Source organism: Thermobia domestica, chromosome 16, assembly GCF_964235325.1.
Source record: "Thermobia domestica chromosome 16, izTheDome1.hap1.1, whole genome shotgun sequence".
Classification (NCBI taxonomy): Eukaryota; Metazoa; Arthropoda; class Insecta; order Zygentoma; family Lepismatidae; genus Thermobia; species Thermobia domestica.
In genome coordinates this window covers 93,101,180-93,128,400 of record NC_137469.1, presented here as the reverse complement: position 1 = coordinate 93,128,400, position 27,221 = coordinate 93,101,180, and positions in this window count along the sequence as shown.

Sequence of the window (27,221 nt, the reverse complement as noted above, 5' to 3'; positions counted from 1 at the left end):
ATTGCTTCAATTCAAAATAAGTAAACCTGAAGTATTTACAATTTACAATAATGCAAAATACTATTTATCCTTATTTATCCTTGCACTAGACAGTTGTCATATAACGAAGCATAATTCTAAACCATCTACCTGAAAATTTTTACCCACGGCGTATTCAATTAAGCTTTTTCCTCAAACAAGCTCATTCTACTTTTAGATTTTGTGATTAATAAAATTATTCAAATTTGTTAATATTATATTTATTAATTTTGTCACGAAAAGAGTAAAACATTAAATGCATAAACCACATTAAAATGACACAATGATTTTGAAGTCATAGCGATGCTTGTTTCCTTCTATATTATTTCCTCCATAATTAGTTATTGTTTAACTTCACTGTTTACATTAATTTCACATTTCTACAGATAAAAATCATGATAACCTACTTCCAAAATATTGGTAAATGTTTAGTCTCTTAGGATTTGGTTCAATAATATGAGAGATCGGTGAGTCCGTGTGTATTGAAATAGATGAATTTGATTGGTTTATTGGTGATTGGTTGCACTAATTAAAGGTTGAGCAACAATGCAAAGATCAAACAGAATACTTTGAAGAAGGGATTGGAGACTAGTGTGGCGACATTCCCATCACTAACACCGCACTCATCTGGTTTTATCTGCTTATTACACTCCGAGGTGCTGCACTTACAAATGCCTTCCTTGACAAATTTATACCCGATTCCACTCAGAAATTCCTGCTGGATCTTATACTCCTTTTCAATTTCTGAAAATGCATTTCCGCAATCACGCCGTGCATAATGAGCACCCTCCTTTCCTTGATTGTCTTTTGCGATAATGAAGGCCATTGCGCACTCTTTTTCTTTGTGGCATGATATTGCATGAGAACCAGGTTTATCCAGATTATCGCACTTCCCATAACCCATACCCAAACTGGATAAGCAGCTATAGCACTTAAATTCTCCACAGGATTTATGTGGTAGAATAACTAAAATAAAGGCAATGAAGGCGAAAACAAACATTTTATCCATACTGATTTTTTTAAAAAAAACTTTATACCAGCAAGAATGAACGATACACAGTTACTTCCTAAATGTCTTTATTTCCTCAACACAAATATGTCCTGATTTGTTCTCAACTAAATTCAAGAATATAAACATGCGTGGTAGCTACGTTACTTCTTTTAACCATTGTTGTATCGTTAATATTAATTGAAAATAGATGTTCACATGTTTAAAATTCAAAACCATTATTATAAGATAAATTGTATAATTATTGTTAACTGAAACTAAAACAGTATAATTATATAAAAAACAATAATTAAAATTATATAAATGAATACGCCAACTAACGGCTAAGGAAAATATAAGATTTGCTATCATCTGTCTTTTCTAAATATCTGATGAAGAGGATGTTAGGTCCTTGAAACTGTAACAAAAAAAAGTGTAGTTATTAATATAATTCATTTGTTCTGGTCAAAAAAAAAAAGTTAAGTGAAACTATATTTTTAAAATTTACAATTGCAGGTGTATAGATAATATTTAGTTCGTGTAGTCTCAGTGTGTCCATATATTATCTTTCGAATTTAAAGCCTAATAACTTTAAAACTATACTACATAACAGCAAATGATTTTCAATATACGATAAGGTTAATCACAAAGTCTTGTTTCCTCATACACGTCAATGTATACATGTACACGCCTAGTGGAATGAACAATGATCAATCGGTACTTAATTTCTCTCATGTATGTTCCAGAAACTACGGCAACATTTTAAAACGCATTCCGAATGCGTGTTTTTAAGTCCTGTAAGCCTCTAAACTTGGTTCGTACTCCTTTCCGAAACCTCATAAGGAAAAAAATCGAGTGGTGTAGTTCAAGTGTTCGTTACGGCCACCGAATCGGATTATCTCGTCCTATCTACATATCCGGAAAATGTCCATCCACAAATTCACGGACATTTAAGGACCAGTGAGGCGTTGCCCCATCTTGCTGCAATGTGACGTCAGGTTTTAGGCGTTGCAATTATTACACAGCAAATTCTTATAATATATCTAAGTAAACATCACTATTAATGGTAGGGATCAATCGCTGAAAAAGAATGGACCAATGATGGAACTGAGCATAAGTTCGCACCAGATATTAATCTTGGAACTTCCATTTCAGTATAACATGAGGATGCTCTGATTCCTATATACAAGCGTTATGATGATTCAGCTTGGTGAATACACGTAAAATTGACTCATCGGGGAGATGAATCTTTTCCAAAAAGACATTGTTTATGTCAATCCTGGATAGCATATTCACTGCAAACTGTTCGCGCTCAGGTTTGTTCATAAGTGTTAGTGCTTGAGGTAGCCGCACCTTGTACACAGAAAGACGTAACCTCTTATGCAAGACTTTGTGCACCGTTGATCGTGGCATTTCCAACTCTCGAGACACTTATGTAGTAATTTTGTCAGACTCCTTGCAAACGATTGCCATACCTTGACCACGTTAGCGTCTGAAACAGGTGTTTGTTTATGAAGAAAACTACCTGTTTCCGTAAATAACATATGCAAAGCTCGAAGAGTTGGTCGTGACGATGGTTCCTTTCCTTACTGTTTGGTCAAAGTTTCGTTGTATTTGAGTACCGAATTTCGTCCCTATGAACCAGGCTACATATCGAGATTTCTCCTGTGGCGTTCTCATTTTGCCAGAAGTCTGCATGACCTGGAAAGTAAAACGAACTTTATGAGTTATTTTGATACACGTTGATGACTGTGTTATTATCTAGTATAGTTTTAAAGTTACTAAAGTCTAAAATTGTAAACTATGTGAAAGAAAATGTTATTCTGATCATTTCGAACAACTAAGTAAGAAAGAACATATTAAATTAATTGAATTTAAATTTAACGCTTGTATTAAAGAAGGGATTCTCTATTTAGATAATTTAGACAGAAGTCCTATCTCATGTAGTAAATTAAAACAACATGACCATTTATCTTCTTATAAAGGTTCCTCTATAGACACATTGAAATAATATCGAAATTACTAGAATTTAGTGTAAACGAAATCAAAAATGAACTATTGCACGAACCCCTTTGAGTTAGGAAGGAAATTATAAATTTGAAGAAAGGAAATGCTTTGTTAAGGGAAATGTTAATTGGAGAACAGATGCATATACTACCAATAAAATTTTAACTTCAAACCGTTACTCGGAACTAGATGTTATAATGACTCCTAATATCAATGATATAACTCATTTTTGAAATTTGAGTGATATAAATGAAATTAAAAATGTTAAATGATTGTTCTCTAAGTTAACACCTTCATTTAGGTTTCATGTAATAGCCACAAAAATAAACCATTTCAAGTTCGGATACTGAATAATATGTCGAATTTATGTTTTCGAAGGGAAACGAGGGACTTCACTATTGGTTATGGCTCAGGTAATTCAAATCTTTTGTGAAAAAAAAAGTCACTGTGACAGGGTTTAATCCGTTAGTTACTAGTGAAGAAATTATAGAAATTATTAATAACTCAATACAATTGAAATAGTCTCCACTAGACTAAAAACTAAGCATAATTCCTGGGGGCAGGGTGACTCAGGGTACAGCTCTTAAATCTAGTGAGTGGGATCCCAGTTTCGATCCCCAATCAAGGAAGTTTCTGATTAACAACATGGTGCATCCTGCCCTTGAGTTTTCTCGGTGTACTCCCGTTTCCTCCCATATTCTCATTCCACCAATTCTTCTATCATCATTCACATGCGTAAATCATCTATCTTCCTTAGTTTAACGGGTATAAATGTGGGACGTTAAACCAAAAGATTTCATTCCATTTCATAAAAACAATTTTTATTGCTCATTTCATGTAGAGTAAATCAATTTTTCCCGAATTATTGATCTTAAGAGTCTTCATCCCGGCGAAATTAAAATACCGCTAATTTTACAATAATTATGTGATATCTACAAATAAATAAAAGATAATCGAAATGTGGAACAAGAGCGCCCTAGACAATATTATTTTACATGAAATACCGTTATCACGACTCACTTACCTGCTTTCGATTTCGAGCCATTTTGAAAATCGGCATTTATTTTCGCGTTTCTAAACAGCTGAAAACGGAAAGCCACTAGGTGACTTGTGATAACGGCACCTCACGCAAAATAATATTGTCTAGGGCGCTCTTGTTCCATATTTCAATTATCTTTTATCTATTTGAAGATATCACATAATTACTGTAAAATTAGCGGTATTTTAATTTCGCCGGGATGAAGACTCTTAAAGTTTGGAATGCAAGTATTATTCTTACAAATAACACTTCAAAAGTGTAACACTACGATTTTGATAAAATTTGACATGTAGATACTACACATGAAATAAACGAATACTTTTTTCTTTTTTTTAATTATTATTTTCTTCGGAGAAACGGTTTCAGGGCACCAAAGCCCCCACCCAAAACTTTGGAATTTGACGCCCCAAAGGCAAAAAGAAGTGGACCAAAGTCAACGAAATGGTGCGCAGATATTCTATGCGTAAAATGAGGGAATACGTGTTTCGTATTTTCCTGGAAAAAACGGTTGTGCGGGACACAGAATTCTCCAAACCTTTGATCATGAAATATCAAAAGTGCTAATAACAGTATGTCAGATGTGTAGTGTTGTAAATAGAAAAAAAAAACGTTCGAATTTTTTCAGAAATATACGTTTTTTTTAGAAAAAAAAAACATTGCCTCTCGTTTTTTTTTTTAATTTTTTTTTCAAATAGTCATTTGTAATGCATCTTACGTCTAAGTATGAAATATTTTTATGTAGGTATAATCACCGTAACATGCAACATAAATTAAACGCTAGACACTGATATGCTACAAATATTTTACAATTTACATGAATACCATACCTATTAACAATTCGAGTTTCAGCAGTTTTCATCAATATCAACTAAGAAATAAAGGTAGAAATGAAATTTTGTTTTTCTGTGAAAGCAGGCCTTTAATATGTACGAAAATAATGTCAGGAACAGTATAAAATTCAAACAACTTGTCTAAAAGTATAAGCTAATACTAATTTGCCTAATAGTACTTTTCTAAATATCATATATAAATAATTTGTCGACTAGATATATATGATATGCAAAGCCGGCTCTACCATATCTGTAACACGTGCATTTGCATGGAGCGGCAAGTTTGGAGGGTCTGGCAAAATCTGTTATAAGTAGAGACCGGATGTTTAGGGATTAAAAACTTGGAAAATAAGCAGGGAAGTAGGCACTTAAAATTTAAAAAATAAGCAGTAAAATAGGCACTAAAATGTAACTCGAAATAATGAAGATAAATACTCAATAGAATTTAAAAAATAGATTCGTCATAAATAGTGTTCAAAGAATATGGCAACATACCTGTTTGTTAATGTCTTCTTTCATTCTATATGTAAAAAACGAAGCTTGATTTGTATTTCATAATATATATATATATATATATATATAGATAGATAGATAGATAGATAGATAGATAGATAGATAGATAGATAGATAAATAGATAGATAGATAGATAGAGAGAGAGAGAGAAATTGTTATGTACCATGTGCTTGTGTTATTTACAGTATATAAATTATATATATTTCCCAATTAAGTCTTATTTCAGAGAAAATGCATAGAATACGCAACATTAGGCACTAAAGCAATTATTTAGGCAGTGAGGACCGAAATAGGCAAAATAAGCAAAATGAAGTTGGCTTAAATCGAAACTATAATCCCCCCGATATAAACTTTAAAACATTATTTTTGATCATATCTTCAGCATTAAAGAACATTAAAGAACATTTTGCCTGACATCCGGTCTCTGGTTATAATTATATTATTTAAATTAAATATTTCTTGTTGGAAACAGACTTCATGATGATGATAGTTACATTTACTAAGCTGACCTATTTGAATACTACATTCATAAATTATGTTTAGGTTGCATTAGTTTAAGGTCACATGGACAGTGTTAAAGCAAATGGTCGAATCAATCCGAGCACAAATTGCTTGATTGTTTTCAAATGCAAGAATCCAATTCTCGAATAGTAGCGAATATCTGTTCCACTTAGTAAGTTATCACAGTTTTGATATGACAACTAGTCTTGTTTTTGTCAGAAACAAGTTCCTTATCATTGAAGATAGAAACATGCTTTTTTTTAAAATGTTAACAGATATAGAAGAAAAATCAAGAAATAAAGATAAAAGAGCAAGTTGCACTGGAATTGCAAACTGATACATTGAGATTGAAGCTCGATATTGAATTCTATAAAAAGGATTACCATCTTTCCTCTGCAGGTGCGTTTGCTTTATCTTTCACAAACATAATAGATTAATATTTAAAGAAAAAAACACACACAACGGGATTGCATTTTTAGTAAGTATTTAAGCCTTTCTGAGTGCGACTGCACTTACCCTCCCCTTCGTTGTTCATGCTGGAGTAGCATACTCAAAATGGTGGATTTTAAGATTTCTTCTTTCTGGAGAAAGGGGGAGGCGGCAAATTATGCCATTGCACGGGGCGACAAATTGCCTGGGGCCGGCAGTGTGTATGATGATGAAAGTTAGTAGTTGATAATAATGGCACTTCTTGTATATGTATATACAAGACATAAGTATAGGATGACTCAATTTGAAGTAATGCAGGGTGTTTCAAAATTAATATTAGAGTTTTGAAACTTTGTAGTATCTATTACAATTAACTTATAATTATAAATATTATATCAAATGAAAGAGCAACTCAAACAGTTTTGTACGCATGCATGTACATGCATAGTTTCTGCTGTCTGCCGTTAGAAAGAGCAAGTAGCAAAGATGGAGACTAGAGAGCAGAAAGCTTTTTTATGTTTTAATAAAGACTGAATCTGTACAGTGCAACCGTCTGTGTGAAGAATATTAAGGAGACGCTTGCAACTACGTCCTTATCGTTTGCAGTTGCTACAGGCTAAAGCCTACAGACTACGGTTTACGTGCCACTTTCGCAAGTGAAATATTGCTGCACAACAATGAAGATTTTCTGGATCGTGTCGTCTTCAGTGATAAATCGACATTTCACCTAAGAGCTAATGTGAACACTCATAATGTTTCCATCTGGCCGTCAGCAAATCCTCAGGAGATGGTACAGTTGAAACGAGACTCCCCTAAATTGAATGTGTTTTGTGCCATATGGCAAAAAGTGTATGGGTCTTTCTCGCCTATCGACTAGATGTGTACCGTGTGACGAATGAATCTCACATCGAACACTTGTAGCAAAGGCTCTTTGAGGTGCTCTTTTACTTGATGCATTGCTTATAATTGTACGTAAAATGTAATAAGTACTACGAAGACTTAAAACCCCGATATTCCTTTTGAAACACCCTGCATTTCTCACTAACAGTGTTAGAACTAAGATGTAAAAAGGAGAAAAAATTTTCCTTATAAAATTATTGTTTACAACAACGATATTATTATTAGTCGAGAATATAACTACAACAGCAACACGGGTTAGTACTGAAAAAAAAAACAGGTAATCAAATGTACACCAGGTGGTCAAAGTGGCACACACAGGTGTGTCACTTTTTGAATCCGCTCCTGTGTGGACACTAATTAAGATATCGGGATATTATTCTTGCCAAATATGGTTGGACCATAGTTTATCATATTAATTTCTGTTTCTTCTGGTGTCGAATTTTCTTCTCAAATTTCACCCCAGTCAAGAATTCGAGAATTTTCGAATTTCGAATTTCATTTCTACTTCTTTTTTCCCCTGTAGCTTCCTTTGTTGTAGAAAGACCTCCTTAAGACTTGCCAGATAGATACCTCGGATGGATACCTAACTGTTGACATCAATTGGACGGGCCTGCGCGTAGTGTTGCCAATTAAGGAAATTAAAACTTCCTAAATTTGGGCAAAAAAATTCGAAATTTTTGTTTATAAATCCGTACCTATACGTCCGAGTGCAAGTCAACTTACGCCAATCGAACATTTGTCCTTACTTAACAAACGCAAGTACAGATCGTTACAAGGGGGTAATTAGGGAGCGCACGAAAAATTCGTATTTAGGTTCTAACCTTTGATTTTTCTAGTTTTTCCCTTTTATGTTTACCGTAATATATTTTTGGTAATTAGAAGCTTTGTTCCTTAAATATCGCCATAATACTTGTAGGATATATTACTGGTGTACCAATGTTTAATTTACGATAGTTTGCGTCTGTCTGGTAGTAGTGTTGCCAGATACAGAAAATTTTAATTCCAGATTTTAGGGGGAAATTTTGGGAAAATTATCTGTTTGGTCTCTATTATTTCCCTCTTGTTGGCTACATCGAAACAAACGTACCAGTATCTAGAAGTCTCGTCTTTGCCCTACACAACGCACTATAGAAATTTTAGTAGGATAATTAGGGGAAGTACAGTTGAGGTTTACACTAGACCTTGTTCTCAAATTGGAAAGATAACTGATTTTTTTTAAGGTAGAATGAGATATTTTTTTATTAACATGCTTACTTTATTATATATTGTCACAATACTTGTAGGATATATTAGAGGGATACCAAATCTTATTTCAAGATAGTTTGTATGTGTGTGTCTGATAGCAGTGTTGCCAGCTTCAGAAAATTCCAGACTTTGGGGGCAAATTTTGAAAAAAAATCCCTTTTTGTTTCTATTATTTCCCTCTTGTTGGCTACACTCGAACAAACGTACCAATGTCTAAAAGCTTCGTCCTTAGCCTACACAGCGCACCATAAAAAGTTTCACTTGAATAATTAGGAGAAGTACAGTTGAGGTTTATAATAAACCATTTTCTGGAAATGGGTAGAAAATGGTGAATTTCTGAGGTAGAGTGAGACGTTTTTTAAAAGTTCATGCTTACTTTGTTAGATATAGCCATGATACTTATAGGATATATTCTTGGAGTATAGGTTTGTTTTCAGATAGTTTTCGTCTGTCTGATAGCAGTGTTTGCAGCCAAAACAATTAATTCCCGATTTTAGGTGAGAAATTCGGAAAATTTCCCCTTTCCCTTTATTATTACCCTCTTGCTGACTACATTGAAACAAATGTACCACTACCTGAAAGCTTCCTCTTTGGCCTACAGAACGCACCATAAAAACTTTCAATAGGATAATTAGAGAAGCTGTAGCCCCGGCATATCTGTTGATTTTTGCTTCTGAGGCGTAAAAAGTGTCAAAATTTCATGTGTATGATGGCAGAGAATTTTTTCTTGCCCTCTTTGAATTGAAGCCAGCGACTTCAGGATTTCACTGAACCTTGTTAACACACCAAAGAATTTTTAGGTGACTTGAATCCATATAGCAGCAGTGGTGCTAGATACAAAAAGTTTGATATTCGCTTAGGGATTTTTTTGTAAATTTTCAACCCTACATTTCCCTAAATAATTTCCCACTCGTTGGCAACACTGCAATGCAACTTGCACCAAAAATAGCCAAATCAATTTTCTAAACAACACGGCCTTAACCATATCAATCGAATGAATGGTTTTCGAGCACTAAGTCACTAACTGAAAATGTAGGAAAAGGCCAAAAATGACCTGGGTCCGAAAGGAATAATCTCATAATTTTGCTCGCATAGGTACAAAGAAATAAACGATTTGTAAGTTACGAGGGCTCCGACTCAAGTTCTGTTGATTATTTCAATAATCTGCAACATAAATCAATAAATAATAGTTGCCAGAAAAAAACAGACATTTGAAAAAAAACATGAAAAAGAACGGTTTTTTATTGAAAAAAAAACTTCACAGAAAAAAACCCGTTTTTTTACAACACTACAGATGTGTATAAAGGACATGAAGAATTGCAACGAAACTTTGTGTAGGGACAATACGCAAAAAATAAACGAATACGATTTTTTTTATTTTCTGCGGGGAAACTGTTTTAGGGGCAAAAGCCCCCACCCAAAATTTTGAAAATGGACGCCCGAAAGGCAAGAACAAGTGACTTGAAGTGAATGAAATTGTCCACAGATATTATAGACTTAAAATGAGGGAATACATGTTTTGTATTTGCCTGAAAAGAAAGAAAGAAACGGATGGGTGGGGCACAGACCCTTCCAAAACTTTGATTACGAACTATAAAAAGTGCTAATAAGTATACATCCGAAGTACCTAAATGACACGGAGAATTGCAAGGAAACTATGTTGAGACAATAACTGAACACGTTTTTTTTTTTTTTTTTTTTTTTAGTTTGTTCGAGAAAATTGTGTATGCCAAGCCCCCTCCGAAAAGGAAGTAAATATTACAGCAGAAGCACAGAAAGGAGTGGACCGAAGCGAATGAAACTGTGCATGGATATTATATATGTAAAATAACGCAGTACGTGTTTTGCAAGTAAATAGAAGGCCCAATGTTGAGTTTTTGAACTAGAACTTTTGAAGGTACATGCACGACACATTCGAAATTCAGTGTATTGATTCCTACTTTTAGGTCATTTATCTATTGGTAAAAGTTCACTATTTTCGCACTAGCTGTTTCCAACCTATAGCGTATTTTATAGTTTTTCGGAGGTGCGTTTAACCCGTATAATGTTTTTCCACATAAATAAAAAGACGTGTAGATTTATTTTCTGTTTACTGTTGATGTGCCAAATTTGAAGCAAATCGGTTGGGGACACATGGAAAACAATAATTTCCTTACTTTACATATAGGATATCAACACATAATTTCATTCGCTTCGGTCTACTCCTTCATGCGCTTATGCGATAATATTTACTTTTTTCAGAGAGGCCTTGGCCCCAACACTGTTTATCTGCACAAACTAAAAATATTGTTTTCGTATTGTCCCTACACAAAGTTTCGTTGCAATCCTCCATACCTTTTCAGCACTTGTGACGCATACTTATTCAAACTTTTTGATATTTCGTAATCAAACGTTTGGAAGGGTCTGTGCCCCACCCATCATTTTTTTTTAAAAATACGAAACGCGAATTCCCTCATTTTAAGTCTATAATATTTGTGCCCAATTTCATTCACTTCGGTCTACTTCGTCTTGCCTTTTGGGCGTCAACTTTCAATATTTTACATGTGGACTTTTGCCCCCTAAACCATTATTCCGCAGAAAACAAAAGGAACATCGTTGTTTTCTTTTGCGTATTGCCCGTACACAATTCTTTGCAATTCTTCATGTTCTTTAAGCACTTCTGACATACTGTTATTAGCATTTTTGATATTTCGTGATCAAAGGTTTGAAGGGGTCCGTGCCCCATCCAACCGATTTTTTCCAGGAAAATGCGAAACACGTATTCACATATTTTAAGTCTACAATATTTGTGCACAATTTCGCTCACTTCGGTCGACTCCTTGTTGCAATTCGGACGTCAACTTCCAAAATTTTGGGTTGGGGCTTTTGCCCCTTAAAACTGTTTTTCCGTTGAAAATAGAAAACAGCAATTCATTTATTTTATGTGTAGTATCTACCTGCCAAATTTTATCAAAATCGGAGTGTTAGAGTTGGGAAGTGTTACTTGTTAGATCTTCCTATGGTAAATTACGGAATCTTGGCAAATTTATAAATCACAATTCTTCTATTAGATATGATGAATCTCAACCTTAAAATTTGATATCAAAAATTTTCGTAGACTAGAAACTAAGAGAAGTGATTTTTATCCTCTATTTCTGCTTCGAATATTTTATGACTGCGTAACAGAAACCTAGTTGTCCGACATATATAAACACCAGAGATGGAGTGGGTCGGTGGGTCAAGTTTTCTGAGTGGGTCGTGGGTCAACAGCATGTGACCCACCACCCACCGTGAACCACTGCGACCCACCACCCACCATGACCCACTGCGACCCTCCGACTCAGTCTGATCTTCCGACCCACTCTGCTCACTGCATTGTAAACAGTATCTTCTGAAGACTGGTAAATTCGTCTTCGCTTAACTTTCAAGACCTTCATTTCCCTTCCTTTTCCATTTGTTTCTGCCTACTTACCTGAGATGAGTAGGCTATATCTAAGTGAAAAAAGAACTTCAGGCACTTTTGGATATTGATATTTGTAATTGTAATAATACCAATAGGGCGTATACTACTACTTGGCTTTCGAGACCTGTGAGTTTTTAGAGGAGCTGAGTACTGGAAAAAATACATTTTTGAATCACTGTAACATATAAATAATTATATAAAAAATGAATGTAACTATGTGTGCCTGATCATCACGGCCAAATTGCAAAGTCAAATGAAATTACTTTTGATATATAGTTAGGCCTTAATCCAAACTGAGATATTATATTGCTTTCATTATAATACATAATATCCTAAGAAGGTAGTGATGATACGAATCTTTGCGGGAAAAAATAAGTATCTCGCAAGTCGTTAAACTTACGGAGCTGAAATTCAGTGTATTAACTCTTTACTGAAAATAAACAGAATGTATTTGGTCTAGGAATTAATTCGTGCGGTTGGTACGCACACATTGAAGCTGTAGTACAAACACAAAATACATAAATACCTTAAGAAAAATATTGTCCATCGCTAGCCACCACTTTCGCCCATCTGTCAGGCAATGAACGGATTCCGTGGCGAAAGAAGTCCTCATCCTTGGAAGCGATCCAGTCAGAGACCCATGTTTCGATATCTTCTGAAGAAGTAAACCGCTGTCCAATCAAATCGTTGTTCATGCAATCGAACAAGTAGTAGTCCGAAGGAGCAACGTCTGGTGAATACGGCGGGTGGGGTAAAACTTCCCATCCGACATTTTCTAAATAGGTTTTGACCGGTTTTGCGACATGTGGGCGAGCGTTATCATGTTGAACAATAAGTTTATCATGTCTGTTCTCCCATTCTGGTCGTGTTCTGGCCAGAGCTTGCTTCAAACGCATTAATTGTCGTCGATAACGTTCTCCATTCATAGTTTCACCCGGTTGCAGCAGCTCATAGTACACCACACCTTTCATATCCCACCATATGCTCAGCATAACCTTTGCACAGTGAATATATCGTTTTGGTTGTGATGGACGTGGTTCACCTGGTTTCACCCAGGCCTTTTTTCGTTTAGGGTTCTCGTAATGGATCCACTTCTCATCACCCGTAATAATTCGATGCAGAAACCCCTTTCTCCTCTGTCGTTGAAGCAGCAATTCGTAAATTGTTTTTCGTCTTTCAACGTCTCTGTCTTTCAATTCATGTGGAACCCAATGTGACATCTTTTGAATCATTCCCATGGCTTTCAAGCGTTTGGAGACTGTTGTTTGATCAACGCCTAATGCTGCTGCAAGTTGTTCCTGCGTTTGACACGAATCCTGCTCGAGCAATGCTGTCAATTCTTCGTCTTGAAATTTTTTTGGCTGTCCAACTCGCTCTTGGTCTGCCAAGCCGAAATCACCACTTCTAAACCGTGCAAACCACTTCTGACACGTTCGCTCAGCTAGAGCATGGTCACCATACACTTCCACCAAAATACGATGACTTTCAGTCGCACTTTTCTGCATGTTAAAGTAATGCAGCAGGACACCCCGCAAAAACACTTTATCAGGCACAAATTGCGCCATGTTCACTTAACTACAAACTGGTGTTGTTGACGCTTTAATCCACTGCCCTATACTACGAACGATACGCGATGACAAGGGTTTGCAACACATGTGTGGATACACGGAACTGTGGGACGCTCCGTTCGTTGCGCCATCTCTTGTCCACCCGCACGAATTAATTCCTAGACCAAATATTATAGCATTTTTTAAATTTTTCCTTTATGGAGGGGAGCACTTTCTATATATGGAAAATTGGTAGTGAGTTGGTTTGTAAAAATGATCGAAAACGATCGATATTAGTTAAGAAAAAAATCAGAAACAAAATATGCAGTGCTTCACTTCATATATCCATTGCTTTCTACTATAATAATTGCTGATGCTTATGTTTATTATATGGAGCGCTTACAGCACAGGGCAATCAACCCATAAAGTTGTGAGAAAAATAGACATAAAATTTGAACTGTAAGCTTAATTACACGGAAATTTTAAGTTTGGTTTTTACGCATAATTATATGGAAAATTTTACTCTTTTTTTCCTTTACGTTGGTCTACTTACCTTGATTTGGGACTTTCAAATTTCATCCTCTTTTCCACTGAAAAGTATCGATAATTCATCAAGGAAATAATTATACTATGATAATTTAATTGGAATTCATCGTAATTTGGCCCATGGCAAACGGCAGTGTGGTAATTGAAGGGGAAGAAGGAGTGAAATTCCCATTCACCTCTGAACACTTTCCAGGAACCTCGTTCCGTTTCGCTTTCTAGAGGGGGGAGGAAACTTGGTAATGGCGTCAAACCTTCATGTGTAATTACAAACATTAAATTTATAAACAAATAAGAAATCATCAGTTTATCAGGCTTTAATTGATAATTTATGCACAAGATTCCCTATCGAAGGTGTGGTAGATGAAGTTTCTGTTCTCCATGAGTCCACATTGCCAACTGACATGGTCGATATGGAAAAGATGTTGTATGGTGATATAGAGTTGATACTTCTTGCTGAGTATTTCAAAACTGACCGAGAAAAATCGTTATTAGACTTAAGTCTAACAAGCTGGTTGTCGATGAGGAGTTGCAGAATCGGGTAGAAGTGTTATCAATTTCCACGACAGAGTGCGAACGGGGATCTCCTCTTATGAATTTACAGATGACTGATATTAGAAATAGACTAAGTGCTCAAACATTGTCTAACTTGTTGTTCATCAATGTTAATGGCCCACCGCTAGACAAGCTCAAAGTAAACGAGCTAGTTATTTCTTGGCTGAAGGATGGGCATCATTCCGCTGCGGATGATTTACCACGAAAAAGTTCTGGAGGCCAACAGGAAATAAACCCGATTTCAGATTTGTTTTAAGGTGGCAAATTACGAGTTATGGAAAATGCATACTTGTATTACTAATGGCTTATTTGTGTTATTCAACTTTGTACCTAATTTTTAATAAGTCTCTTCTTTGCTTTAGGCAAACTACTTTGAATAAATATTCATGATAATTGCAATAATGCATATTTGTAACTTAAATTTAACGTGGTGTTTTAGTGATTACACAAATTACAATTATGAGCATACTTTATGGAAATGCTTTCATAGAGGGTACCCGAGCACCTTTATACACTATGAAAAATTGATTTTTCAAGTCTTTTGTGAGAAAAATACTGTGAACTGAGAAATTATAACCTTTTTTATATTGTACAGGGGTATTTTCCTGTGAATAGAAGTTTGTTTTGGAATGCGTTGAGAAATTAACACTTGCAAGAATACTCTCTTAGTACATATTTTAGGCACACACTAATCCCCCCCCCCAACTCGAAGTGCTTAAATTTCCTCACTGACAAACACTTTACCATTTGACATTGTAAAGGTCAGATCCACCGTTATTCTAAAGAGTGGTGCTTGAGCGATTGACTAGAAATTCAAACTCCGATTAGTGACAATTTCACAGTCTTGTTTTATTACAAATGTAAAGTTTTATTACAAGTGTAAACTCTTTAGTCAGTACAGAAGAGACCGTGGATCGTGTTCAGAGTTGATGATGGTGGTTTTTGGTGAGTCAGAGTAGGTCATAGTGGATGAGAGTGGTTCATGGTGGGTCGTGAGCATAGCCGTCTTTAGGAAGGCCCCGGCCTTCGGTGTGGCAACGCTGTTCCCCACACCACTCGACGTCCATCGCGAGCAATACCAGGACAAATCTTTTTCTGCAGGTTGTTTTTCTTTCTTTTTTTTCACTTCCTTTTGTCAACTTTTTGTGATAGTTTTGTCCAATAAACAAATGGAATATTCTTGTCGAACGTAATAAGCAAGAGACTAATATAGCAAAGGCTACCTAAGTTAGTAATAAGTAATCAAAGAGTGATTGACTAATACAATATAATTAGTAAGATACGTTTAAAGTAGAAGGATCATGACAACAAATTGACTAAAATAATATAAAATCCATTCATAAAATAAGATTACAAAACATATTGAAAGATGTAAGTCAAAGCAAGAAAGGGTAAACGAACAGTAGGATAGGCTTATATAACTAAATTGACAATTAAATTGAAGTTTAGCGTCCTTTTCAGCACTGAGGCTATCTGTATGAGTGACGATGATACATACATAAATTCCTATTCTAGTTTTACGTTTATATAAGTATTCATAAAACATAGGCGCACGAAGGTGGGGGCAGGAAGCCCGGTGCCCCCTGGTTCACGAAAATTTGTATTATAAAACAACTTAAATTTCTTAAGGGGCTGCGATGGCTCAGTGGTTGAGCGTTCATCTCTGGTGTTTGGGGTTCCAGGTTCAATCTCAGCTCGCACCAAGTGAACTTTGTGATGGACAAACACCGTGTGCGTGGGTTTCCTCGGAGTTCTCCCGTTTCCTCATATTTTCTTCATTCCACCATTTCACTCATTTCAAATCATCACCGTTTCCTTTAGCCTAACCGGCATTACCGTGGAACGTAAAGCTCAAAGAGTTCATTTTAAATTTCTTAAGGTTTTCTTTTTTTTTTTTTTTTTTAAAAAAGTAATATAGCAACCAGAAAGATGTCTTCTAGAAAATTTTCTTCGGGCGCCGATGTTCTTAAGTACACAGTACATTTACAAATTTGGTAGAACAGGCACGTAGCCAAGGGGTGGGTCCGGGGGGTCCGGACCCCCCCTTCGAGACCAGAAATAAAAAAAGGAAGGATAAAACAAAAAGAAACGAGAAATAGGAGGAGCCAGCGTTAAAAATACAAAGCTAAAAATAAAAATAATTTTTCATCATCGCTTCTCTGTAGTATTAAACATGTTATTTCAGAAACGGTTTTCAACTGCTCCTTTAACTTGTCATTTGGAACAGACAGTATTTGACGGATATTAAAAACAAAAAGTTATGTGGAAGAAAGTTCAGTTAACATTTGATTCAATAGAGAAAGGAGCGCAAGTATTGTAAAATATTTTACAAGACATTATTGGATACGTACTTTTTTAAAAATAGTTGAGGTCATAATGAAAGGAAAATTGTTATATTTGGATGAATAGAAGAAGGAACGTCGATATTGTAAAATTTTTAAAAATCTTTTTAATATTCTTTTATTCGACATTTCTTCATAGTTTGTTACTAAAATACTTACTATCATGTCCTCATTTTATTGTCCTAACAAATAGTGATCAAGCCCCTTGTGTGATAACAACAATATTTCATATCACACTGCCCCCCCCCCCCCCATTACGAAATCCTGACTAAACAAACCAATGTATATTACCAATAAAATAGTTTAGAATAATCAAACTCTGGTGTGGATAACCACAGTATTTCATGTCTCGGACCCCCCCCCTATTACGAAATCCTGGCTACGTGCCTGGGTAGAATTGCCAGAATTTTAGGTCTATTGGAGGCCGTACTCATGCTGAAAAGGTGTATAACTTCCTTCTATTTCTTTCTTTTACAACAGCTTGCTTCATTAATTTTGAATAGTTATTTAAAAGAATATTACACAAACAATGTTTCCTACCAATTTTTCACTGTCGTGGTGGCATGGATTTACAATAATATTATATAATCAAGTATGTTATTGTCTCTGCTTATCCCTAATACATTTAAGCGATGCAAGACTAATTTCTGATTATTATTTGAAATTAACTTGTTTTCATATTCTTTAGATATTAACACCTGCATAATTGCAAATAGATGTTTGCATACTCTTACAATAAAATCTGACGGTACCGACAATTTGCTTCTATTTACCTTAGTGGAAAATTCATCTTTTGATTCCTCTTTATGCATCAAAATATCATTACACGCATCACAGTTAAGTTTGTGTGCTGTCTTGAAACACATATGTACAGCCACAGAAATGCAGAATCATCTAATGTAACACTGTTCAAATAGTCTTTGTTTAGAATCTCAAGAAAAACTATTAATATAATCTTTACTGTTTACAAATTCGTAATGATCATCCAATATTTTGCTTGAGAATAGAACGCTTTGGAAATCGGAAACTCTTCACATATTCTTCCTCCTTAATTGTTTTAGTGTAATTACGTTGATACCCAGACATAATACATTTATCTGGCATTCTGTCCTCTAATTCCCATAAATGTGACACTTTACACTATCTAAATACCAACGCCTTTTACTGACAGCGCGCGATTGTCACCATTTACCGAAAGGCAAATGTTCCAGCCGATAGGACGTTCGCGCTGCGTTGCCAAGTTTCTATGGCGGGGCCTTCCTAGAGATAGCTATGTCGTGAGTCATGGTGGGTCGTGGACCAGTGGGTCGTGGGTCATGGTGGGTAGTGGATGAGTGGGTCGTGGGTCATGGTGGGTAGTGGATGAGTGGGTCGTGGGTCACGGTGGGTGGTGGGTCGTGGGTCAAGTTTTCATTGACCCACGCCAACTCTGATAAACACTACGATTATTTCCCTGACACATGTATCTGCTTTATAGCCGACAGATTATACGTATAATTGAAAGTCGTGTCAAAAAGGAAATGGATCTCTGATATCAATAAGAAAAATATTTATTGTGAATCGCAGGCCTGATCTTGAACTTGTAAGTAAGTGTGTGTAGGTTGAACGAAAAAGCAATTTTATGAAGAATCGTTTGATATTGTGCTTTTATTTTCACCCGATCTTTACCTATAGGATCTTTGAAATTAATCTGAAGTACGTAAATTTCTGCAGGTTGAATCTAGTTGAGAATGAAATATTGATATTTGGATAGTTTAATATCCAAAATGAAATAAAATGAAATCTTTGAGTTTTACGTCCCACGGTTATGCCGGTAAGGCTAAAGGAGACGGTGATGATGAATAATGGATGAAATGGTGGAATGATGAAAGTGGGAGGAAACGGGAGAATTTAATATCCAAAATTGATTGGTTAAATAAAAAACAACTTCCAGGAATACACTATTACTAAAAGCTAAACTCGAAGTTATCTACTTTTTTTTTTAATAATTCTAACCTGTGTGTTGAACATTCTGTCTCCGTTTTTGATCCTGTTGTCACAAATGTACAGTGGGTAAAAAAGAAGTATTTGGACAGGTAGACCAAGGATAACAAATAAAACACAGTTCTGACCAGAGCAGAATGAAATATATTAAAAACTATACTTACAATGTGTTACAGTTTCAAGGACCTAACGTCCTCTTCATCAGACACAAACACTCTGAAACTGAAACTGTAACACATTGTAAGTATAGTTTTTAATATATTTCATTCTGCTCTGGTCAGAACTGTGTTTTATTTGTTACTCTACTTATCCAGAGCCATGGAATTTGTTCATTAAGACCAAGGATGAAAACACAAGAAAATATCGTATATGCAAATCAGTATAGAGCAAAAGATTATTGGACCATTAACACTAGAGGTATGATAGTTTGTGTCGCGTATTGAGTACTGTCATGTACTGCACCTGACAACCATGAGTGAAGGAAAAGGAAAGGGCCTAGGACAAATCTGCCAATTACCAAATGCGCCAATCGTGAAAATGGACAAATCTGCCAATGGACAAATCCGCCAATGGACAAATCTGCCAATTGACAAATCTGCCAATTACCAAATCTGCCAATTACCAAATGTGCCAAACGCGAAAATGACCAAATGCGCCAATTGTGAAAAAGGACAAATCTGCCAATTTCCAAATCTGCCAATTACCAAATGCGCCAAACGCGAAAATGACCAAATGCGCCAATTGTGAAAATGGACAAATCAGCCAATTGACAAATCTGCCAATTGACAAATCTGCCAATTACCAAATGCGCCAATCGCGAAAATGACCAAATGCGCCAATCGTGAGAATGGACAGATCTGCCAATGGACAAATCTGCCAATGGACAAATCTGCCAATTGACAAATCCGCCAATTACCAAATCCGCCAATTACCAAATCCGCCAATTACCAAATCTGCCAATGGACAAATCTGCCAAAGGATAAGTCACCGAACTATCATTTTATTTTAGATGTATTCTTCAATCATCATTCCACAATATTACGAAAAAGAAGAAGAATTATTTATGAAAGAAAGCGGAAAAGGGTATTTTAATTTTGATGTGTTTTACTTTAATTAATTCGCAGTTATGTTTCAAAATGAATGTTTACTGATGTTGGTTGTTGGAGTTTAGTATCCCATTGCTGTACATAGGTTATATGAAACGTGACGTAACGCGATTGAATTTTAATGCCCTCTTACTGGGAATCGAACCCGAAAAGACTAATGTTTGTTGTAATTATTCGATAGCCAACAAATAATTTTCAGAGTAAGTTTCTCTTTATGTAGTTAATACGTTTAAAGTGGATTGAATATGATCCAAGATTAGTTCATATAAAAGGAAAATTAGTATAATTGAGCTCACTTCGCATCTATTAGTAAATACACATTAGTAACTGGTGTTTTGTAACTTGTATGCTTAGTGATTTTGTAATAATTTTGTGATTCTGATTACAGATTTCTAAAGTGAAAAATATTAACTGTTAACAATCGGATTGTACGTTTTGTTACTTGATTTCTCTTAACACTGACACACATATTTCCAAGAATGAAACGCGTAGTTCTAACAGTCTTCCAATGACGAGACATATATCATTCCATTGATAATATTGAGGTAAACAAAATGTTATATATGCGTGTAAAAACCCATGTAAACTTTTCTAGAACATGTAGTAAAATATCGTATTCGTAGATATGAACATTGATGCTCTGTTACAGCTACTTACTGATATAAAAGTGAAATTGAATTATATCGTCATTAACCATGCACACTGATCTTGGAATTGGCCTCCCTGGATGTAGATATCTTTATTCGAATTTGTGACAAGGATATACACATATTTCAATACCTCCCCAAAATTATACAGAAGTCGTCGTCGCTGTCATTAAGATCTTTATTACACCAATTCTAAGACTACATTACTCAGTTAATGAGATATAGTCCACACTGTTGATTGATTTTCTTCCTTTAAAAATAACATTGTCAAACACATTATATATGTATAAATCGATAAATCACATCGAACCAAATAAAATGAGATGCTCGAATACAAGTTTAGTTTATAAAAAAAAAAAAATATGCTGCACTAACAACTGTATCTTTCGTTGCCAATAATCAGTGACAGCTTTCATTCATTGTCCTGGCAGTACTGAACTAGCAGTTTCCTTGTCTTTTCGTAAGGTGACACATACACTTTTTCGAACATGATAGCTAGTTGTAATCGTAGGTAATAACAATCAAATTAATTAAAAAGTCTTGGTAATAAGTATTTTCAAATTGGTTAAAATGAATACGAACCTGTTTTCGGAACGGGTAATTTGAATAGGGACATCAAAATATAAGCCGTCACTTTAGAATATTTTTAAAGAAAATTACAAAAGTGTTTACTTAAAATATTTACTTTATATTTTACAAGGCTATGAAAATATTTCTTCACATTCTTTCAAATATTCACAACTTTCACAATTACAAACTAGAATTTCTCACCAAGTACAACATCGTATAAAAAATAAATACCAAAATTTATAGTTGTAAAAGAATTTTTTCTGTTATAACTTTCGATTTTAAAATTCACGACTGTAAATCAGGTCAAGAGGACAAAAGTTACTTGTAATATGGGCAAAGTTCCTACAATCTAAGAACCCCGCAAACCTGACTTAATAAATTATATATATATATAAAAAAAACTATATATTCTAAACGTTCTAAATAGAGTACTCAAAAAAGATCTCAAGATACGTGTTTGCAAACAAGTCATGATTATACTAACTACTGCCTACTTATTAACGATGTTATTATTGCTAAAATAATTGCGTTTCTTCTTACTTTCCTTATTCATTTTCTGTTAAAGATTATAGCTTCACTGTAAAAACTGTATAGTTGGAATAACCCAGAATTCTGGGTTGAAAAAGTGACAACCACGCCGTATTGTCTTAGAAATCAGAAAATATGGTTATAATAACAATACGAGAAGTCAAAACTAGTAAAAAATAAAAACCTCTGGCATGACCTGGATTCGAGCTCACACCGCGCGGCTGTTAAGCGCGTGCGTTATCCACCAGACCAACCGGAATCTTAGTTTAGGCTGTGTGATAACAAGAATTACAGCATACTTTGGAAGCAATTGTTTAGTCACTTTGAATTTAAAACAAGTCAATTAAAAAAAACTAAACCAAACCAAACATCACCCGGAATATTGAATCAATGCCATTAAATGCTAGTTTAGTACAGCAGCTATTTATCAATGTTAACGTATGTTTTGAGAGAAATTGTCTTCACTCTTGGCGAAGTGTACTGAGTGAACTGCAGTGCACTTCGCCAAGAGTGAAGACAATTTCTCTCAAAACATACGTTAACATTGATAAATAGCTGCTGTACTAAACTAGCTTTTAATGGCATTGATTCAATATTCCGGGTGATGTTTGGTTTGGTTTAGTTTTTTTTAATTGACTTGTTTTAAATTCAAAGTGACTAAAAATTGCTTCCAAAGTATGCTGTAATTCTTGTTGTCACACAGCCTAAACTAAGATTCCGGTTGGTCTGGTGGATAACGCACGCGCTTAACAGCCGCGCGGTGTGAGTTCGAATCCAGGTCATGCCAGAGGTTTTTATTTTTTACTAGTTTTGACTTCTCGTATTGTTATTATAACCATATTTTCTGATTTCTAAGACAATACGGCGTGGTTGTCACTTTTTCAACCCAGAATTCTGGGTTATTCCAACTATACAGTTTTTACAGTGTTCTTGTTCAAGACTTTTTATTATTAACTTTTACCGATTGTATTTTTCTACTTATAATAAGGAATACATATATTGATTTATTTCGAAAATGTAAAAAAGAAGCAGACATCCGCTTAATGAATTAGGTCAGCCATAGCTCGTAGATTTCATGGTCTTTCACACAAATTCTATGCGAGGTCCAACCAAACTTGTGAAATCTCCATCCCCGTAAAGGTCGTCAGCACAGTTGCAACTTCGTTTTTGTTGAAATAGTCAAGTAACAATATTTATATGGTTCAAGTCCTTTTTCTTTATTATTTCTTCTACTACTTTTAAATTTGAAAATTAAAAGAGCTTTTGTGTAAAGTGTATCCCTCTCATAGTGGGCTACTTACATGATGATGCACCACAGGCACTTCGTCGGTAACTTCAAACTTGAAATACTCATAACGGAATAAATTGAGTTGAGTTGATTTTAGTTTAGCGCCCGTTTCAGCAGCGAGGCTATATATGAGACGTGGACCTACTGATTAACGTGGAATCCGAACCACATGAGCTCCCACCGGGAATCGAACCCGGGTCTCCCACGCCAAAGGCGCGTACGCTAACCGCTTAGCCACGGAGGGGCTCTCATAACGGAATAAACAAAATAAACAAAGAAAAGAAATAAGCTGGCTCCCCAAAGACCCGTTTTTCCACAATATTAGCCACGGTTACCCCCTTTGCGGTCATATTAGTAAAGAAACGCAGTTTGTCCTTTACAAGACAATATTTCCTCGACATACATTTAGATTCTTTTTAAGAATAAATAATATACGATAAGCCAACACATTACTCACATATTTATCTTCGTATTCTCTTGTATTTCTTTCATTATAATATATTCATGGGCATATATAGATTGATCCTTTGGAACAAATGCTATAACTTCAATAAAAGTATCACAAATTGCTTACTTATAATACAGCATATATAATGTATATATATTCTCTTATTATTTGTGTAAGTGTTATTCTCTTACATACAATTTTTACTTTATGGTTTTCAATGAATAGGTTAGGCTCTCTAAAATAACGATGTGTATGACATGTTCCCTTTTCTGTACTTATAAATTTATTCATACAAAACTTAACATTTCGACTCATATTTCTTTGATTTACTAACTAGTTATAAAATATATTTTTCATTATTCATTTCGATAACCTGAGAATAGTTGTAAACTATAAATTTATAAAGTAAGTAGTCATAACTTCGAAATCAACATGTTTTCTTCTTCCATTTCTCATTCAGTCACTTCCTTTTAGAAAAAATGTACTGTGTCTTTTTTACAATTGCAGACGTAATATAGAGTCACAATGATACAATTTAATGGCATATAAATATTATAATGTCTTATAAATGTTCGTTAAAATGTCATACATTAAAGCTTATACATACCACGTTTTTGATAAAGTTATTACAACCCATTACGTATCAATAGTGGCGTCTTAGGAAGAAGGGCAATGCATTATACGACATTACATTAGTTGGGGAACTGGTCAGAACCCCCACAGCCAAAACACCCACACTCAAGAAATGTCAAAACGCCCACACAAACGGTCATAACTCCCACACAAATGGACAAATCTCCCAAACACACGAACGGTCATAACCCCCAGAGCCAAAACCCCCACACTGGTAATCGGTCATAACCTCCAACGGTCATAACTCCCACACAAATGGACAAACCAGCCACACATAGCAACGGTCACAATCCCCACATAAATGGGCAAAACCCCCACACAAATGGACAAAACTCCCACATGCAGAAATTGTCACAACTGCCACACAAATGGACAAAACCCCCACACAATCGGACAAATCTCCCACACTCTGAAATGATCCTGGTTGTATGTCTTGCCCTTGTACTTTTTAATAACATTTTTTATTCCACTTAAACTGATGTTGCAACTATTCTTCTTGCACTGTTTTCTAATGACAGAAACACTAAAGTGGGCGTCATAAAGAGCCGCAACAAAGACGTGCAATCACGATCATTTCAGAGTGTGGGGGATTTGTCCGATTGTGTGGGGGTTTTGTCCATTTGTGTGGCAGTTGTGACAATTTCTCCATGTGGGAGTTTTGATCATTTGTGTGGGGGTTTTGTCCGTTTATGTGGGGATTATGACCGTTGTTATGTGTGGCTGTTTTGTCCATTTGTGCGGGAGTTTTGACCGATTTTGTGGGCGTTTTGACATTTCTTGAGTGTGGGGTTTTGGCTGTGGGGGTTTTGACCGTTCGTGCGTTGGGAGATTTGTCCATTTGTGTGGGAGTTATGACCGATCGTGTGGGCGTTTTGACATTTCTTGAGTGTGGGGGTTTTGGCTGTGGGGGTTATGACCGTTCGTGTATTTGGGAGATTTGTCCATTTGTGTGGGGGTTATGACCGTTTGTGTAGGCGTTTTGACATTTCTTGAGTGTGGGGGTTTTGGCTGTGGGGCTTTTGACCTAGACCCATTAGTTGCATCGCTTTGGGTGTTCTTTTAGGTACCTCCTTGCAACCACAACCTTGAGCTACACCACGAGATGTAGAAATAGTAGAAACAACATTCTAGATAAGTGTGTTAAGTCTGGTGAAGATACTATTATAGTATTGAAACTTTACATTTTATACAGTGTTTTTACTAAAAAGTGCTGTACCTTGTCATGACAATTGAGTTAAATATAAAATTTGTTTACAAGGTCTACAGGTGGTTTATTTAACGTTAGAAATATTCTTTGAACATATCGTTGTGCATGTTAAGGAGATGCACAGAATTTTCACCTATACAAAATTAAACATCACTTTCATTATTGCTTACAGTAACTGTTTACATATACTTAATTTTCAACTCTTTTCATCTCTGAAGCAAAAAAAGATAATTTTTCCAGATATATTTATTTCCTTTCTTCAGAAAGTAATTTATTACTTCAATTATTAAAGGTAAACTAAAATATTGCTCTGAATTTTACCACTATTTTACGTATTTATTTATAGACCATTCTCGTGGGTAATGATGTATATAGTTATTCGCTGTAAGTCGTAAGTAAGACACGTGCGGATAACCATAATTGATAGGACGATCACTACCAACTTCATTGGAACATGTGTGGACCCATGTGAACGCACGAACAGTAACCAATCTACTATTGAATCGCACGTTTATGTTCTTTTCCTACGATTTTTCTCCATCTGTTCATCGCTTACAGGATCTTCGTCATTGACTAGGCACATGGAGGACGCTGATATTTCGATAATATTGTCCTTTTACCCTTTAACACAATGACGACTATTGAGTGTGTATGAATTTCGCATATAGGATGAATACCAAAATTTTACTATAGGGCATTAAGCTACATATCTCACACATCTGTTGTTCCGCTATGGGTGCTTTCATCCTCAATTGTCATCTCTATAAATAACAACTTTTTGCGATTTCATCTTCGAGGAGGATAACACACTTTCATAACATGAATCAGGTGTATTCTAGTCACTGTACACCTTCTACTCTCGTTTGATAACCTACCCTTGGTTCATCAAACATAGCCCTAGCATGCGATTCTGACAGATACATGATTATGACAGCATTTCCTACGACCACCACCTAGCTACTTTAAGACTATATACCTGCTCAAATATCAGTTTGTATTTGTGCTGGAAAGTGATATTAACATGAGTACTATGCGTTTTTTTACAGCCTTTATAATGTATGTCTGATGCGAGCAAGTGATGCAGTCATGAACACCAAGTTTCCCTTCTTCTTTTGAGCAAGCTTTCGTATAGATGAATGAATTCTTATTCTATGTACTTATCTTGAATGGGGGCAGACATCAAAGGGTATAAGAGTTAAAATGGTCCTAAACTAATATTGTAATCTTCTGAAAGTCCTTTTTGCACATTTATCTACAATATCTATAAACCCTCCCTTTGAGCTTTCGCGTTAATCTAGTCGCTAGTACGTGAGCATTTTGTATAAGGGGTCCCGGCCTTGATTCCTGGTAAGAGATACTTTGTGATTTGGACTGTCCGTTACATTTCTGTTTGTCACTAACGTGTATGCTTAAGTTGAATTGCAACCAAAAAAGATGACTACACAGTCGGGTGTCGCTGTTGCAACTAATTAAAGGAAATTAAGCTGGTATAGTGGCTGGTGGGTGGGTTTTTGGTGTATGGGTCCGAGGTTTCATCCGCAGTGGAGATTCTCTGTGATTTTAACTGTCTTCGATCTTTCTGTGTCCGTGTCTCTGTCATGTCTCATTCAGTACAATTAGAATCAAAAGATAATTACAGAGAATATTGTCTCAGTTGGGGCGAGTTAAGAAACTGACAGCTGCTCAGGAAATGCGAATTGCATATTTAAGTCGACCATACATTGATGTATTTTTCAGTCGTAACCATAAAATTTCATACGCTAGTCTTGTTAGCAGCTGTCAATACGTTAGTGTATGGGACCTGGCGTAAGTTTACGTAACGAATTTTTATACACTGGAAAAGTCTGTCTTTAACTTCCAGTGTCTGCTTTTAACTTCGAGTGTAAATACGGCGCGTAAAAACGGCTCAGA